At 39.9% G+C, this 18,048-nt stretch overlaps 1 long non-coding RNA gene across 1 annotated transcript in view; it reads right to left on the bottom strand.

Moving 5' to 3' along the window:
- LOC118684894 (uncharacterized) overlaps nucleotides 1-18,048 on the bottom strand; it is a 149,689-nt gene that overhangs the window by 130,672 nt on the left and 969 nt on the right. The window lies entirely within an intron of this gene.

Genomic DNA, 18,048 nt, shown 5'->3' with positions numbered 1-18,048 from the left:
AAATTCTCCCTTTGAAAGTGATCTTATCTAGATAGTATTCACAAGTCTGGGTCTTTTTTATTGTTTGCTGTTATTACTCTGGAAGGCAGCCTTTGCCTTTTTATCTGATTTGCTGTTGTTTACAAATTGCTTAGTGAGTGTAACCTCTGGGAAAAGAATATTAACGATGAATTGGCAGCCAAGATAGAATTAGCAAGCGTGGCTTCACAGTTTAGTAGTTTGAGCACTCAGATTAAAGTGAGGAGACTCAGGTTCCCACCCTAGTTTACAGACCATTTGTGTGCTCTAGTCAAAGACTGCTTGACATAAGTGATTGTTTAAACAGGACTCCCATGCTATTTTGTCTCCCAAGTGAACAGCCAAAACATGTAGCTAAAGACCAGACCTCTTTTTTGACACTTTTTTTCACAGCTACTCTGAGCAATGCCACTACTATAACAATGACAACAACAAAGGTACAATCTTTGGAGAAGGAAAATACTGATCCTTTTTTCAGAGGGAAATGGAAAGTGATGTCAGGAGAGGCAGAACTTTACATGTGTGTTGTAACCAGGGAGCTCTTGCTTAGCAAGGGGGCCCCTACTTGGAAAGAAACCAATGGTCCCAGCTGTGTCACCTGCAACCTGGGCATCATGCTCTGCAATTACTCACAAAACCAAACTCCTCAATCTAGGCAGGTGGAGGAGCACCTTCAGTGAAATCCCATATGGATTCCTTTATTTTACAGTAAAATGGGAATGCCACAGTGTTGGATAGAGTGCCTCAGATGAGAGAAAAGCTGCTAGCAGCTCACAGGTGACAATTGGATACAAATTGTTTTATTTCATAGTCTCAGGCAGCTGCCTATAGCTGTCTATAGCATTTCTATAACACATATACCTCCATACTGTATTGTCTCTCAGTCATGCACAACAGCCAGCTATAGTGGAGTGCAAGTCTCCTTTTCCCATTTTCAATATTTCACAACCATCAAAAAAACTCCGCAGGTGTTCTACAGAAATCAAGCATAAGATGAACTTCTTTTATTCTTCAATTTATGGTATATTAAACAAACTGTAAATGTTGAATTTAAAACATTCTGCTTGTTACAAACTTCAGGTATCTTGCACCTGCCTAGGATTTAGCGCTTCATTCTCCTTTTAGAATTATTTTGCCAAAATATGGCAAAAAACTATATCCACAGAAAGCCTAACTAGCCCTTGAATAATCTACTAGTCGTCAATACCCACATACAGTTAGTCTGCAGAGAGCTTTTTGATCTCCAGGGGAATTACTTGCACATAAGAAAAACATTGATTCATTTCTTATGTTTGTTTAAACACTATCAGATGTATTATAGATATTGTTAGCTCATTGTTTAAAATTTCATAAGGGGTGGGGGCATGCTATGAGCACTCTTTTGTCATGTACCAGTGAGGAGATTGCAGGTGTCATCATGTTCAGTTGAATTGAAATTCAGATTTTGTCCCATGTGGCAATTCCTTCCCCAGGTATCAGAACCAGGTCCATCCTGTTCTCAAAAAAAACTTTGCCTGAAATCTTTGGAAGGACTGAACTGTCAGCAGCAAAAGTCTGCCTGTTGAGTCTTTTTATTTTCCTTCTCATGGTGGGATTCTTGGGGTAGTCCTGTGCAGGGCCAGGAGTTGGACTTTGGTGATTCTTGTGGGTCCCTTCCACTTTCAGATATTCTATTACTCTGTGAAAACTTTTCCTAAGATCAGAAAAGAGTTTGAAAGTTTCTGGGAAACTCAGCATGCATATGAATTCAGTGTCAAAGGAGCACTACCTTCACAAAGGACTATTATTTTATTATCTTCTTCACTAATATAAGATCATCTTAATGTACAATAGGCAATTGGATACCATTTTAGCAAAATAAGATAAAATATAAGTAGACTGCAACCTTTGCAGTCAAGCCAATTCCAGTATCTTTCTTTCCAGAGGAAATCCCTAGCTCACCTCATTTTCTCATGTCAGTTTTCCAGTCATCTGATTTTCAACTTAACCAGAGCTATGCTGACACAAACCACTTGAAACAGTTACTCATAAATGCTGCAGTGCTACTTACATCTTCTTCTGTCCCCGGTGGTTATCATGTATTATTTCCTACATTATCTGACAGTAACTGCCACAGGCTTGCTAGAAGAGTTGGTTTAAATGCATAAAGAATAAAGCTACATAAAGCTACTGCGTATCTTGGGTGTTTATAGATCTCATCCTGATTTAATTAACCTAAAGCATGTAATTTAAATAGGAGGTGAATGCATGAATACTTCTGTGGCTGAACTGCGAATCAGGAATTCATAAACTAAGGTCACAGTTTGCTTAACATTCACAAAACATGCCCACAGATTCGATTTTTTTTCCTCCAATCCAGGGAGCAATTCAAATAACACTAAAAATTAATCCATCACTGGGTTTTTGCTCATGCAGTAAACAGCACTCTCTTCCTGAGGAGAAACCAAACTAGGTAAGACCAGCAGCTCAAACACAGTTTTCCTTAACCTGTGAGATAGAGGAAAAAGAAAAAGAAAAAGAAAAAGAAAAAGAAAAAGAAAAAGAAAAAGAAAAAGAAAAAGAAAAAGAAAAAGAAAGAGAAAAAAGAAAAAGACAAAAGAGAAAAAGAAAAGAAAAAAGAAAAAAGAAAAAAGAAAAAAGAAAAAAGAAAATGAAAGGAAATGTTAAGTCTTCTTCTCCAAAAAAAAAAAAAAAAAAACAGAAAAAGAGTGCTTGCTTTTCTGTATTTGCACACTGTTTTCTTTGACAAAAATATTTTTACAACCTCAAGTCTCTCTGGCTTTTCATGCTTTTTCCCAGGAGTTCTCATAATGCAACAGCAGATGAGGACATGCTGAGCAAATTCACTCAGCTTTGACATGGTAAAGGACAATGGTGAGCAAAGAGTAGCTGCATCTTCAGCAAACTGACAGAACACCTTCCCTTACTGCAGAAATTATGAATAGGAGAATGTATTTTCTTTGAAGAAACTATTCACACAGATAGTTTTAGATGTATGTGTAGTGTATGCTGAGGCAAACTAGATAATGGCTGTGCTTGCTTGCATGCCAGCAGTCAGGAAACTCAGATTAATCAGGAAACAAATTAGAGATCAGCAAGTCACTGTTAAGAGTGCATATGTAGTGGATAGCAAACAGTGGCCAAAAAGAGCAGACTATCATACAAGAAGGAATATGAATCATTGTAGAAAATATCTGCATACCTTATATTATAGTGCCATATCTTTGGAAATAATTGAACTCTATCCTTAACTGCACTGCCTACTTATAGTCATGATGCATGGGTAGAGGAAGAGACGCTGACATTTGAAAATATTACATTAAGTACAGATGGGTGTTAATGTCTTTCAGGCAAGACAGGGCTAAATGCAAAATGCCTTCAATTCAATTTTGTTGTTATTTACAGCTGACAGTGGATTTCTGATGAATGTGTAAGGATAGAGATAGGTGTAGGTGGTTCTCAGACAGTAGAAAATAGCATTAACATACCATACTTGTCTATGAAAAAACCCAAGGTTACAAATAGATGCCAGGGAAGGCTCACTGACAGTTCCTCATGCATTATTATAGCTCATTATTATGGTATTCATAACAAAATCTCTTCCATAGAGAGGAGGGGAAGGGGAAGGGAAGGGAAGGGAAGGGAAGGGAAGGGAAGGGAAGGGAAGGGAAGGGAAGGGAAGGGAAGGGAAGGGAAGGGAAGGGAAGGGAAGGGAAGGGAAGGGAAGGGAAGGGAAGGGAAGGGAAGGGAAGGGAAGGGAAGGGAAGGGAAGGGAAGGGAAGGGAAGGGAAGGGAAGGGAAGGGAAGGGAAGGGAAGGGAAGGGCTAAATAATGTCTTAGCAAATGCAAGGATATCCTCTGTCTTGGGAAGATCCTAAGTGAAAACTTATGGAAACCAGAAGAAAATCTACTACATGCTGGTCCTGCTACTATTGTGTTACAGACAGCACCTGCTACTGATGACTAACAAAGTCAGAATTTAGGCTGACATCTTTATTTTCTTACTCAGTTTGTGGTTCTGTGAATCATAAATAGTATTCTGGCTTTTCCAAGTAAACACAGCCCTGCAGTGGTCTGACTTCTGCAGAAACGTGTCACTAGGTTGTATCTTAACTTCAGCATCTGCTTAACCCCGAGTTCAGTGAAACTGCTGCTGTGATTCACTTTAAATAAACCCTAATGACAGGATTCCTCTACTGTTTAAGGACACCACGTGGCAGCAATGACACAAGATTCTGAGGACTCGACAGGAGACCAGATGAACAAATTAAAGGATATCTTTAATGGCAATGGATGTCCTTGTTCAAGGAACTGGACTCCATCCTGTTTGAATTTGGCACTGAGAAAGCCCATATCAAGTCTGATCCCTCTAATTCAAATTCACTGGTCCACATTTTGCAAAGCTTTTTTTTTTTTTTTCTTGTTTTGGGTTTTTTTAGCTGTTAATGCACAATTAAATATTCTGCTGGTTTGGGACACAGAGAAGGTACTACTGTCTAAAAGCCAGTGGATAAGATATGCCCTGGGACTTGCACTGGAGAAGGTCAGAACTTGAATATTTATTTCATTTTGCTGATTAAAGTCATTCCAACCCTTTGAATATAATGGGAGAAACAACAGCAAGTCCCAGCACTGTGGTGCTGAGTTCGAAGATCGTTCCATGTGGAGAAGAGCACAGTGAATCTCATGGCAGGGAAGGATAGAAAGAGACAAAAGGTCTTGGTATCTGGACTGGAGATTCTGGGATTACTAAAACATTTCACAGAGCACCATGACTGTGCTGAAAACTAATTTTGATTCAACTTTTAATTTTAAAATTTCCATTAGAGCAGATGAGACTAAGAAAAATAAATCATAGATGAAAAAAAAATAGCAATTTGAAAGTAAAACTTTGCTCCACATGAAATTATTTTTTCTGGATATTCTTTCTTGGCAAATTTTAAAATGTCAGGTTATGTATATAGCTGAAATTAAAGTAATTTTTTTAAACTGTAAGCTTCTCTGAGAGAATGAATTTCTACTCTGTGTGTCTCAGAGATTCTGTGTGGGCTTGAGAAATTTAGGCTGGAACAAGGAATTTTTGAAGGAGACAGGAAAAGATACGTGTAAAAGTAAATCATTGAAATTTTCAGTATTAAGCAATTTTAAAGTGAATTGCTCCTTAGCTGCTGGACTTCTAAACTACATCCAAACCTTGCTTCAACGTAAGGACAAGGTATTCCAAATTAAAGTAGTGTTATGGCCAGACTGAGAAGGCAGAGAAGGAAGCCTGTACTATCCATTTGTGGAGTCGTTTGAGACATAAATTAGTTATATCAGGTTGGGTCACTTATTTTTTTGTGCCCCCAAGGTTTCAGTTTGGAATATAGACTTCTGACTGCATTTACAGTGTCCTTCTAGAGTGACATTTATCAGGAAGAAAAGGGAGTTGGTCTTTTCTTCCATCTGGAGGACCATACAAAGGAAGACACATGCTGTATACATATGTCTCTCCACAGGTAGGCTGTTTTCTCTTTTCCCCTCCTTTCTTTCCCCTTTCTTCTACTCTTAATGCTAGAAATAAGTCACAAAGTTTGTGGTCTTTGTAGGAGGTGGGATTTAAGGCTGAAATAAAGATCCATCTTTTTATTAAAGATCACTTAACATGAACTTTGACAATACCCATATCTGTACATCCTTAAACACCATTCAGGGTTTACAAATGAGCCTCTTTTGAAAAAAAGGGGAAAAGCTTCCAGCCTTCAGGGCACAAATCTGTTTCCCAAGATGACTGGAAACATCTGGTAATCATCTCTCATTGCCTCTGACATGCAAATATTTATTAGATGGAAAGAGCAAACACTTTAAATAGAAGATATTGGGTATTTTTAAAAGCACATTGGGACAAGATTAGCCCTTCACTCCTTTAAAAATGAAAGTCTCTGCTGTTGCATAAAGCTACTCTACTCATATTTTTCTATACTACCAAAGACAAGTTCAAATCAATAGTTAAAAATAGAAAAATATTTACGGTGAGAAGACACATCATCCACTAATACCTGACAACAGATATGGTGATTGATACACCTTGGTTTATTTGCTAGTGTTGCTTACAGAACACCACAAAAAAGGAGCCAGGAATATTTACAAGTAACAAGTAACATTTATAACAAGTGAGGAGTCAGCCCTGGCACCTCTGAAGTCTCCCTGTCCCCCTGCCAGAACAGGGGCTTTTGTGCTTTTGTGGACACTCAGTGCAGTGAGGGCATGGTTTGGGATCTGAATTCATGCTGACAGATCCACGAGCAAGGAGCTGTCTGACAAGGCAGCAGACAGGGAATGTGCCCAGCCCCTGTTCAGGATTCCTTACCGTTCTGCATGCACAGTAGTCTGAAAGCAACCTACAAATCAATTTACACCCAATTGAGAAAAAAGATGTTCCTTATTGTTACAATACCATAAAAGGAAACAAATAGATACAGACAAACTGATAGATAAACTCCATGGCTTTAGTCAACAAAAATTTCTATTTATCCCAGGGCATAGATCATTACATGTTCTCATGGGCAAGTTATTTCCCGGAAATTTATGAATTTGAAGACTAGATTCATTTTACTTGGACACTCAACAGAGGCACCTGTGTTAGAGATTTTTGAGGTCCAGCATGGACACAGGAAACAGAAAGACAGAGGCTTCCTCAGGAGAGAGCAATGCCTCTTGCACATGATTCAATGCACTTTCCACTCTGCCACTACTTCTTCTCCTCACTGTAGCTCTACAGTACATCCTACAGAACTGGAACTGTTTCTTCAGTTCCTGGCAGAAAGGGAATTTCAATATGTATGGGCTGGAATAATAGCAGGTGCCATAAGAAAAGTAGTAACTGGAAGCTGCTGCACTCATGAACAAAGAAAAGTTTTCCTAGAAGAACCTGGAAGGAAGGAAATAAACTCACCAGCTTGCTGAGTTATTTATTAGAGACAGATTCTCATCTGCAAATGCATCTTCTGTATTACAGCTGAAGCACCCTATGCATTGTCTTACATTTTGTTTTGTGCTTGTGCCCTAACCCCATTCAGCATTGATGGTCCAATGCTCTCCTGGGCACTTGGGCACTTCCATTTAGGGAGCCTCATCCAAAGGGCTTCCTGACTGAGCAAGTGTGCTATTGGAAAGTTATTGTGCTATTCACACACAATGAATTGTGGGGTGCTCTGAAACCAGTTTTACAATACCTGAATATGAAAAACATGTATTCATTCAAAGAGGGCAGTCTGACTTCAGCGTTTCTGCTGCACAAATGATTCATTCCAGGACTAATGAAATGTCAAGGTTTTGGCAACCCATACTCCCACAGTCTGCCATACCCAGGCACAACCTTACAAGGACAATCTGAACTCTGAATTCATGTTCTAATTACTCTGCATACTCAGGAGTTGTGAGAGGATTGCAAAGGTCATCATGGTCTGGCAGGTGAAACACAATAGCATTGTGGATTGTGGTTCCTGCCTCCTAGACTTTCTGCTTGCTTTTACAAAGACTTCATAGGTCCTTACAAGATGTGGGACTGAGAATTGTTAAGATTTTTATATAAATGAAGTCTTGAACAACGATTTGTCACTCGCCCTTCAACTGTAAGCAATTTCAGTGAGCTGCAAAATCTCACACCTCCTAATGTTATATTTGGCCAGTACTGTTGCACAAGTTCAAGTGGTCTTCTAACCAAGAAGAGAACACTTCTACCCAGGAGTAACTTGATGAAAGATACACTGCAAAAATCATGCATTTAATGGATAATAATAATTTTGTATGCTTCCACTGTACATGTCATCTGAGGATTGCAGAACACTTCTCAAATGTTAATTGAACTTCGTAATACCCTTCTGAGACACATAAAAGATGTAATGAAGGCTTCAGCTCCTCAGTAAACTGTACTAGCTTCCAAGAGAGAATCAAGAAATTATCTGACAGTATATAAACACTTCAGCAGGAAGTGAGAAATGTCAGCATATTGCTTTGAAATAAAGCAAAGGGAATTCAGTAGCAGTTTATTCCAGAAGGCTAAAACTTCCTTTTGCTTCAGATTCACTGAAACATTAATGAAAATACAAGTCAGGAATTTACTATTCTTTCCTATTATCACAGCTGACTATTTAATAATACTAGTAATACTAGTGCCCCAAGCTCTTTTTGAAGTACCTACAGTAAATTCCGCCAAAAAAGCAGCATCCATTGCTTCTCTTCTCCACTTCCTGAATCATTTGCTATCCCTGTATGGCAGTTATACCATCAACTGTGGCTATTGTACAGCCTCCCACTATGGGTCATGATATGAATGCAGCATGAAGTGGTGTGGCCCCAGGCAAGCCAATTCTATGAGGCCAAGACTCTGGAAACATAGAATCATAGAATCACAAATGGTTAGGATTGGAAGGCACCTTAAAGATCATCTAGTTCCAACCCCCTCACCATGGGCAGGGACTCCTTTCACTAGGCCAGTTTACTCAAAGTTCCCTCCAGCCTGGCCTTAAACACAGTGATGAGGCATCCACAACTTCTCTGGACAATGTTCAACCTGTTCCAATGCCTTTACCCTATGGTAAAGAATTTCTTCCTACTATCTAGCCTAAACCAACTCTTCTTCAGCTAAAGGCCATTGTTCCTTGTCGTATCACAACATGCTCTTGTGCAAAGTCCCTTTCCATTTCTCCTATAGGTCCCCTTTAGGTATTGCTTTAGGTATACTGGAAGGTATTGCTATGAGGTCTCATCAGAGCCTTTTTTTCTCTAGGTTGAACAATCTCAATTCTCTCAACCTTTCTTTATAGGAGAGCTACTCCAGACCTCTGATCATCTTCATGGTTCTCCTCCAAACTCATTCCAACAGGTCAAGGCCTTTCTTGTGCTGGGTGCCCCAGAGCTGGATGCAGCACTCCAGGTGGGCAATCTCCCACAACAGCAGAGTAGAGGGGGAGAATCACCTCCCTCGCCCTGCTGGCCACGCTGCTTTAGAAGCAGTGCAGGATGTGGTTGGCATTCTGGGCTGCAATTGTATATAGCTTTTTGTTCACAAACTTCCCCAAGTCCTTGTGCCCAGTCTTGATCCTTTCTACACCCAGTCTGTACTTTGCTTGGGATTGCCCCGACCCAGGTGCAGGACCTTACACTTCACCTTGTTGAACTTCATGAAGATGACACAGACTCACCTCTCAAACATGCCAAGATCCCTCCAGATGCCATCCCTTGTCTCCAGCATGATGAAAGTGCCACCTAGTTCCATGTCACTGGCAAACTTGCCACGAGTGCATTTGATCCCACTATCCATGGTACTGACAAAGACATTAAAAAGTGCTGGTTCCAATACCAACCCCTGAGGAGTGCCACGTGTCACTGCTTTCCACTTGGACATTGAGATGTGGACTGCAACTCGCTGGCTGTGACCATCCAGCCAATTTCTTACCCACCAAATAGCTGATCTATCAAGTCCATGTCTCTCCAGTTTAGAGACAAGGATATCATGGGACAGCATCAAATGCTTTGCACAAGTCCAGGTGGATAATGTCGGTTAGGCCTTTGTTATCTACGCCTGCTGTAACTCCACAGTAGAAGGCCACCAAATTTTTCAGGCATGATTTGCCTTTAGAGAAGCCATGTTGGCTGTTAGAAATTACTTTCTTATTTTTCATGTGACCTCCTTTGCCATGACTCATTTCCCTGGCCCTCTACCACTCTACACATTTACTTAAAGCAGTAGGAAGGTCTTTCCCACCTCCTAGAACTTGCATTCTAAGTAAATCAAGAGAGCAGACAGAATCTGTCCCCCTAGGTAACAATAACCAAGTCTTTCCTCAAGTTCCTGTTGCCCTGTGAAGCTCCATTGATTTCATCAGAATTATACCTTACTCTAGTAATATCAAAGTAAAATTAGTCCCATTGTTTTCTTTATGGTTAAATGATTCATGGTACAAAAAGATAATGCATCCAGAAACGAGAATTTTGAATGTGATCCTAAGCATGGCATATCCAAACCAGAAAAGAATAAGGCTACCATGGATACTACTACTCTATCATTTCAAGCACTTCAAATACATAAAACATTAAAAGATAATTATGCTACTACAATATCCATGTTTACAGTCATCCATCACACAACTTTCCACTGCATGCCCCATATGTGCTCCCATTTACCTCAGGCAAAAATGCACATGCTTCTTCACTCTGTTTATTCTTGCAGGCAAAGACAACAAAGTCACACATCAGAGGTTACAAGAGATCTTAACCTAATAGACTACAGATGTTTCATAGAAGGGAGAAATCAAAGAGAGAAAAGATATTCTGAACTAGAAATCATTTTGAAATCAGAAATTTCAATAAACAATAATTTCCACAATCTAATGGGGTAGGAGTGCAAGGACTATTTTTTTCCATCACTTCAAATGTCATTGTACCCCAACAGGACACTTTTCTATTGCCAGCAGCTCTTAGCATTCAGAATTTTAGTGACAAATTAAAGGTCATTTTCCTATATGTCATATCCTACTGCAAATTAGTTTTTGCAATCACTAATTGATGAGAAACTGGAAGTGCTTATTATACAGATAAGTGTGAAATCTTCAAGTTGATTTCTTTCTCCTATTGTGGTTATTTGGAAATGAATCATCTCCTATGCTCTCTTTTTAGTAACTGCAGACTACTTGCAACTAAAAAGAAAATAGAAAAGGAAGGAAGAGAGAACATAAATCAGAAAAATCAGAAATAAAAGTTTATTTCAAATTTTAGATTTTATGTTACTTTAAAATACATAGATAAATATGGGTCATGCTTGTGACCTTTCATCCTGTCATAAGTAGTACTATTATCCCTCCTATGCAAATGTGAAAACTATGACTCAGACATCTAATTTGTATAGCTTGCTGATTCTGTTATGCATTTGATGAAGAGCCTTAATAACGCACTGAGCAGAGTCTCTGCATGCTTGCACATATTCACAATACAAATACTGCATTCAGAATACAATAGCACATCACCCTGTTCCCGTGAAATCCTATGCCATGTGACACCAAGATTATTATCTGCTCATATGTTGTCTCTTGTACTTGCTGCAAAGAAATAAGCTGGGCAGATATACTTTTCCAAGAAAAATTAACCACGAAAACTCTTTGCCCTCCTTCAATGTCTCCCCTCACCAGGTTCATTGTTCAAAATGGATTAGAGTGTGAGAACAAGGCTACAATAGTTAATCCTTTTCTTGGCTCATGAACTGGCAAGCCACATGTGAAAAAAGCATTATACCAAGAGAATTCTGCTTTCTGAGTGTCATGGTTTAACCCCAGCTGGCAACTAAGTACCACAGAGCCATTCACTTACTCCCTGCCCCTGCTGGAATGGAGAGATAACTGGAAAAAGTACAAGTTTTTGGGTCAAGATAAGAAAAGTTTAATAATTGAAACAAACTGAAAAATAGCAAGAAGGAGAAGGAGAAGGAGAAGGAGAAGGAGAAGGAGAAGGAGAAAGGGAGAAAGAGGAACACAACACAGGAAAATGAAGTGATGAACAATACAAGTGCTCACCACTCACTCATCAATGCTCAGCCCATCTCCAAGCAGTAATTATCCCCTCCCAACCAATTCCTCCCAGTTCATATACAGGAAATTATGTTTTATTTTATGGAATGTCCATTTAGACCATTTGGACTGTGATCCCTCCCTGCTTCTTGTGCATCCCCTCACTGTCAGAGCATGAGACACTGAGAAGTCTCTGATTTAGGGTAAGCACTACTTAGCAACAAACAAACAAAATGTCAGTGTACTATCAACAGTATCCTTGTACTAAATCCAAAACACAAGACTGTGCCAGCTACTAAGAAGAAAATGAATTCTATCCCAGCTAAAAACAGGACACTTAGGAAAAAATAAGTAGAGAAGTATAAGTGTCTTTCTTTTGTGTTTTATATAGATGCAATACTTGTAAGATGCCAACTCAAACATTTGTCAAACGTATGACAAGGACAAATGCAAGTAAATACCTGAGAAAGAGTAGTGCCATGCTTTCTGTCATAAATCTAAACTGAGATTACACCAGCACTCTGCTTAAAACACTCTATTTAGACAGTGTCATTATCTCACAACAGTCATCTAGAGAGCACCAAGGTTTCTTTAAAGCAGGCATTTGCAAGTGTTAAAGTGAATTTGAGCACGAAAATCAGAATTTATCCTTTGGGCATAAGTTACCCAGTACCTTACCCAGTACCTGAGGAAGATGCCTCCCTCAATTTGAAATCACAGACACAACTTCCACTGCTGGGTGTCCATCTCCATGTCACTTCATCCATCAGGGCTGCTGCTGCTCCTATGCCTTCTCTCTCATATGCCCTAATATGCACCCCAAGAACAAGACACCCTGCAAAGACAATGGAATGCCTGAGCTCTCATCTCTCATGGGATGAAAAGGACCTAAGCACAATTTTTAGCAGAGTGCTTAAACAGCAGATGATAGTTCAGGGGAGACTGGGAGAAAAAAAAGGATGAAAGATCTCTTTTTTTTGGAAGCTGCTCCATTTAGTTATGGATAATTAACCATTTATTTAGCCAGAGCAAAGGGACAATGATAATTCCCAGTTCAGCAATTAAGAAGCTTTGCTTCCTGAGGTGAACTTAACACCAATGCCTATTCCAGGGAACACTGTAAATACAAAACATTTAGCATCTAGTGACACATGGCAGCCAAATAAAAGTATGGAACTTTACATTTTGGAAAGAAGTGATTCTGTGACCAAATATCTAAACCTTTTGGTCAAACTGGCCTTTTGTGGCTAAAATGATGTTTTGAGCTTGGAGAAGTCATGTTACATCTCAAGATGATTGTTCCTACTATTCAATAACACAAAATGAGGTTCACCCTCTGTCTCTATTTGCAAGGATTTTTCTAGGACTGCACCTGGTGCTATCAGAAGCCAGATTGACATTAGAGTCTTTATGGAATTCCAGTTTTCCAGTGTTTCTGTTCCTTTCATGTTGTTTGTCTTTGCTTAGCCTCTAGCCCTTCTTATGTCTTACATCTGTTATGTGCAAGGTTTAAAGTGTAGTGCTGTCTTACAAAAACAGGCAGCCTTCCCTTCTGAAAGAAGCAAGGCATGCTGCACACAGCAAGAATGCACACAAAGGCTTCAAGAGCATTTTGAGTATCAATTGTCAGAGCAGAGAAATCAAGCAAGAAGCAACAATTATGAGCTGGAAGACAGAGGACCTTATTTTACACTAATTGATACTTACTGGGAAGACAAAAGAGAGATTAATTCACTTTGCAGTATCACTTACTGTGGAAAGGTTTGAAAAAACAAAGTCCATGGCATGCCTGTAGGTAATTGCTCTCACTTGGGTGTGTTCCCAGTGCCTTTGCAAGCATTGTTTGTGAGGACGCTGCTTTCATGATTTATATGAGCCTCTAAAATTATCTCCCTACAAATTACTGCAGATATGGTGGTAAAGTGGGTTTCCTCTGCATGTGGAAGAACAGAGAGATAAAGGCTGGGAGGAGGTGTGCTGAATTTTTATTTTGGCTCATATCAGTGTGCCTCATCTCTGGCTTATGCTTTTGTGAGGGGGAAAAGAGGATATTTGAAGGGGACATAATTTTTAACATTTGTATGCAAGAATAATTAGAAGTAAAACTATCCATTTGTTCAAAACTCCCCATTATTTCACATTAAGAGTATTCATATGGGAACATGAATGATGGCAATTATGTCAGCAGGGTTACACTGGACAGATTTCCCTATGATAGATCAAATGTATGTTTAATCACTTCTTGTTAAGGATGCAAAGGAAATAATAAACAAGGAAAGATTTAAAATGGAAAAGGACATGAATTTGAAGGACAGAATAAATAATGCAGTCCTAAAAACAGATCTATATAGGATGCCCACAAAAAAGTTTTGGAAATGTCAGCAGGTAGAGGCAATGAAATGTTAAATTTGATAAACATGTCAGGAAACAAAATCCTGCAGTTGGGTTTAGGGAAAAAATCATAAGCTCACACTTCACACAGGAGGAAATTGAGACTATTTCCTCATTAGAAAATAAGTAGAGCTTGTCAGATTTTAAATTCTGTAACTTTTAATCATTTCTAAAATTAACCAAAACACAGATTGGAAAATTCTCAAAATCATAATCCCTCATTTTCCCTCTCCTTTTGGTTTTTAAAATATTTTATTTCTCAAAATAAAATCACATGGATAAATCAAAAAGCCAGATATCACGCTGCCCACTCTCTAGAGATTTTACTAGTGTCTTCCCCTTCCAAGAATCAAAGTCAGCTCTTTATTCTGCCACGTTGTATCATTTAATTTCATTAATCATATAATGGGTGGCAATTGCTTAGTGTCACATAATGCTCTACTTTTAGTGCTACCAAAGTGGCATTACACTGTAGTTTAGAAGTTATATTTGTCACAGGGCAATTTATGATGGCTCAGAGTTTTCCACTTATTTTTGAATGCCTTGTGGAAACTGTGAGGCCCATAACAAATATTTTATTAGTGCATTCTGAGGATTTCCTAGAAGTATATAACTGTATTTAAATTATCTATTTGAATCTCCTCCCTTCAGCAAAAGCCAATTTCATGGGCACATAAATATTTTTCCCTACATTACCATCTGTGAGTGGGCAGAGTAGTCAGTCTCTGTGGACAGTATTTCTCCAACAGGTGCATCCTTTGTGTATGCCTAATGCTGCCTTTCTGGCATATTAGAGAAATCAGTATTTAGCAGTGAGATTGCCAGAGATGACTCTTAAGTTATGTGATCTGTATCTGCACACATGCAGGGAGAGACAGAGACAGCAGCAGGTGGGGGAACCTAAATAATTCTCTGCTATGGCTATTCCTCTGGAGCCACCAGAGGAACCACCATCCCAAAAAGGACCCATCTCCTCACACAGGAAGGAGCCCCAGAACACAAGGGCAGGTGGGGGGACACTGACAATGCCATCAGAGAAATGAGATCTCTCCTAAGACTGTCCCCAGGCTGTCACAGGGGAGCCTCAGCCCCATGGGCCAAGCACTATAACCAATACCACAGGGGAGCAGTTGCCTGGAGCACCTCCCAGTCTGTAGGGTGTCACTGCTAGGGATATGGGACACAATATGGGATGCAGGAAAAGAGTATCTTGGGATTGCACAAAAATGTGTCATGGGATGCTGAAGGGAGGAGGAGACACAGGCAGGAAAAGGGAGGGATACAGGCCAGCTACTGGCTACACTGAGTCTGAGGATGGTTCCTAGGGGGCCTTAGTGTGTCCCTCCATGTGTGTGTTGGGTATCTGAACGTGAGTCCATATCCACAGCCTGAGTGGGGCTGCAGCCTCAGGACTCCTATGTCCATGTGCAAACAGCTGGGATGCAGGAAGCAGCTACTGGGCAGACTGTCTGATCCAGGTGCTCACTCAGGAGAGACATATGGTGTACATGTACACATATATATACCCACTAGAACATTTTCACCCTGAACAGCCAGAAGGGAGCAGGGTGAGGCTGTTGGTGCACTTTGTGTTTCTGTTAGTGCTGCTTGTGTCTGGGCTGGTCTGTGGAGCCAGCTCTGTATATGTTTATGTGTGGGTTCTATTAAGGTGTTTGCAGGCGTGACTGTTGGGAATACAAGCCCAGTCTGTCCATTAGTTGGACCTAAGGGCACAGAGCTGCAGCAATCTCCCCTCTGTTGAGCTACTGGATTTGGAAAGCCTAACCAATGACCAAGAATTGAGCTTGCAGAGTCAAAATACCTAAGAACTAGAAAATGTAAGATTATACGAACTGAGCTGTTCCCCTTACTACTGTATTAAATTATATCACACACTAACTTCCTCTGGACCCTTATGTCATTAACTACAGTGGTAGTATTTTGGAACGCCTTTCATTCTTCTCGTTCAATATATGTTCAATATGTAGCTCCAACTCAGCAAAAGTAAAACTATTAGTTTGTCAAGGATAGTTGAGAATATAGCTATCAAGGACAGCTAATACAGTCCTTAACAAACTGTCATGAATCTGTTTTGTAGCCTTGCCAGATAAGGAAATTGAAGACTATATCACAGAATCACAGAATGGTCAAGGTTGGGAGAGACCTTAAAGATCATCTAGTCCAACCATCAATGTGGTCCAACTGACACCCTTCAGACTTGTTATACAAGAACAAAAGCTATCACTTATAGCTACATTTATTAAACTTTGAAGAGACATTTTATTTTCTACAAGGGCAGAAGAACTCAGATATGATCAAACTTAAAGTACTTATTTTCAGCTAATGGATATAGTATTTGCCACTCTGCAGATTGCCCTTATCTGCAGAGTCACTGTCAAAATCTAGACACAGGTGATCTGTGAATACAGAAATAATGCAAATGACTGAGACTGCTTCTTTTCTATGAAGAAGGAAAAATCTGAACTACTACCATCAAGAAGGAATTACTGGTCTTCAACTTCACAAACACCCTTTCACCAGAATCTTGGCTACACAGTCCTATATTATCTGAAATTATTTGAAGAAAGGGTCTCACACATTATTACACGCAAAATGATCTTTACCATCTGAAAGCATTATTCTAAACATTTATTTCACATTGCCTATGTCCTTGGGAAATAACACTCGTAATAACTTTGCAAAGAGGGGCACTTAACTATCACTCCCCTACCTTGAAATTTTGCTTAATGAGGCCTGTCTTAAACAGGCTCAACTCCCAGGGCTTTTTGCCAGCCCTCTCTGCATCCTACGATTTCATCTGCACCAGCCAAAAGGTTGATTTATTTGGGCATAATAATTTTTTTTGTGTGTAATCACTTTTCTGTGAGCAGTCATAAAGACTTGTATATAGCACTCAATTTACCTGGGCATCTGTTTTTAAGGGTTTTTTTAAAAGACATTTTTATGTCATTTTTAATGCATAGCCTTCTGACAGTGAGGATGATACAAATCTGGCTATGACACAAGATATGGAGTGGATCTCCTGGCAGCCTTGATTTTTGCTCCCCATCTTCCCCATCCCTTCCACAGCCAGGCACAGTTGTGTTCAAAGGGCTAAATAGTAATTTTGTACTTGTGGCTTACCTTAAACTCTTCTGATGGCTTTAGTGTAACAAAGGGGCAAGCACAGAGAGAGGCTCCCACACTGTGCACATACACAGAGATGAAAGCCTCTGAGAAAATCCCAGTTTTAAAGCCTTGTTCCTCCTGCTCTGTGTACATGCTATACTTCAACAGGGGATAAAGAGGCAGTGTCTTTGACCACGTAAAATCTGAGTTCTTGCTTTCATTTCCACTTGTCCACAGCTTTTTCCAGAGACAAAAATAACTCCTATTCTAAAACTCATCCTACACGCAAGGCTAAATGGGCTCTCTCCTACCCAATGAACAATGCTGAAAATACTCTCTCTGGCCATGAAGCAATACATGCTATCTACTGAAAGTGCCCATTAATAGCTTACTTTTTCTTCTCCTTCCATTTCCCTTTAGAATGAAAAAAGGAATACAAATTCTCCATATCTGTATCCCTCTCAAAGTCCAGTGACACCCCCTTTCCCACTGCCTCTTCTTCCTCCCCACAAATTATCAGATATACGTTGAAAGAGTGCGTGGTCAATTCCGCCACTGTTACCTGCCCTGAGCAGCACTGCACATGGGTAACCCTTATACGGAAATGCCAGGGATTCTGCATCTTTCTCTTAGGTTGCTACTTGCCTCTTCTCCACTTTTGTCATTACCACTCTTGAAATAGCGGGAGGTGCTCTGCACAGGGTGAGCAGAATAAGTGCGCATCCATGATGAGGCAGCGGGAGCAATCACTGCTGCTCTGTCACCTTCCTGTTCACCAGGAGATATTTTTTTCTGCCTTACCAGGGATCTCTTCTGATTTCATTAGTGAGACAGTAAATGAGCTAAGTCCTAATAATCAGCCATCAGGCAGTCCTGCACCTCTGTACTCATTTGGAACAAGTGATCAGGGAAAGGTGCCGGTGAAAACAAACGGTGTGCAAATTAAGCCCCCAGTAACAATGAGCGT

The sequence above is a fragment of the Molothrus ater genome, chromosome 3, assembly GCF_012460135.2.
Source record: "Molothrus ater isolate BHLD 08-10-18 breed brown headed cowbird chromosome 3, BPBGC_Mater_1.1, whole genome shotgun sequence".
In the NCBI taxonomy this organism is placed as follows: Eukaryota; Metazoa; Chordata; class Aves; order Passeriformes; family Icteridae; genus Molothrus; species Molothrus ater.
Note: the sequence above shows the minus strand (reverse complement) of the source record. Positions and strands in the feature narration are given on the sequence as shown.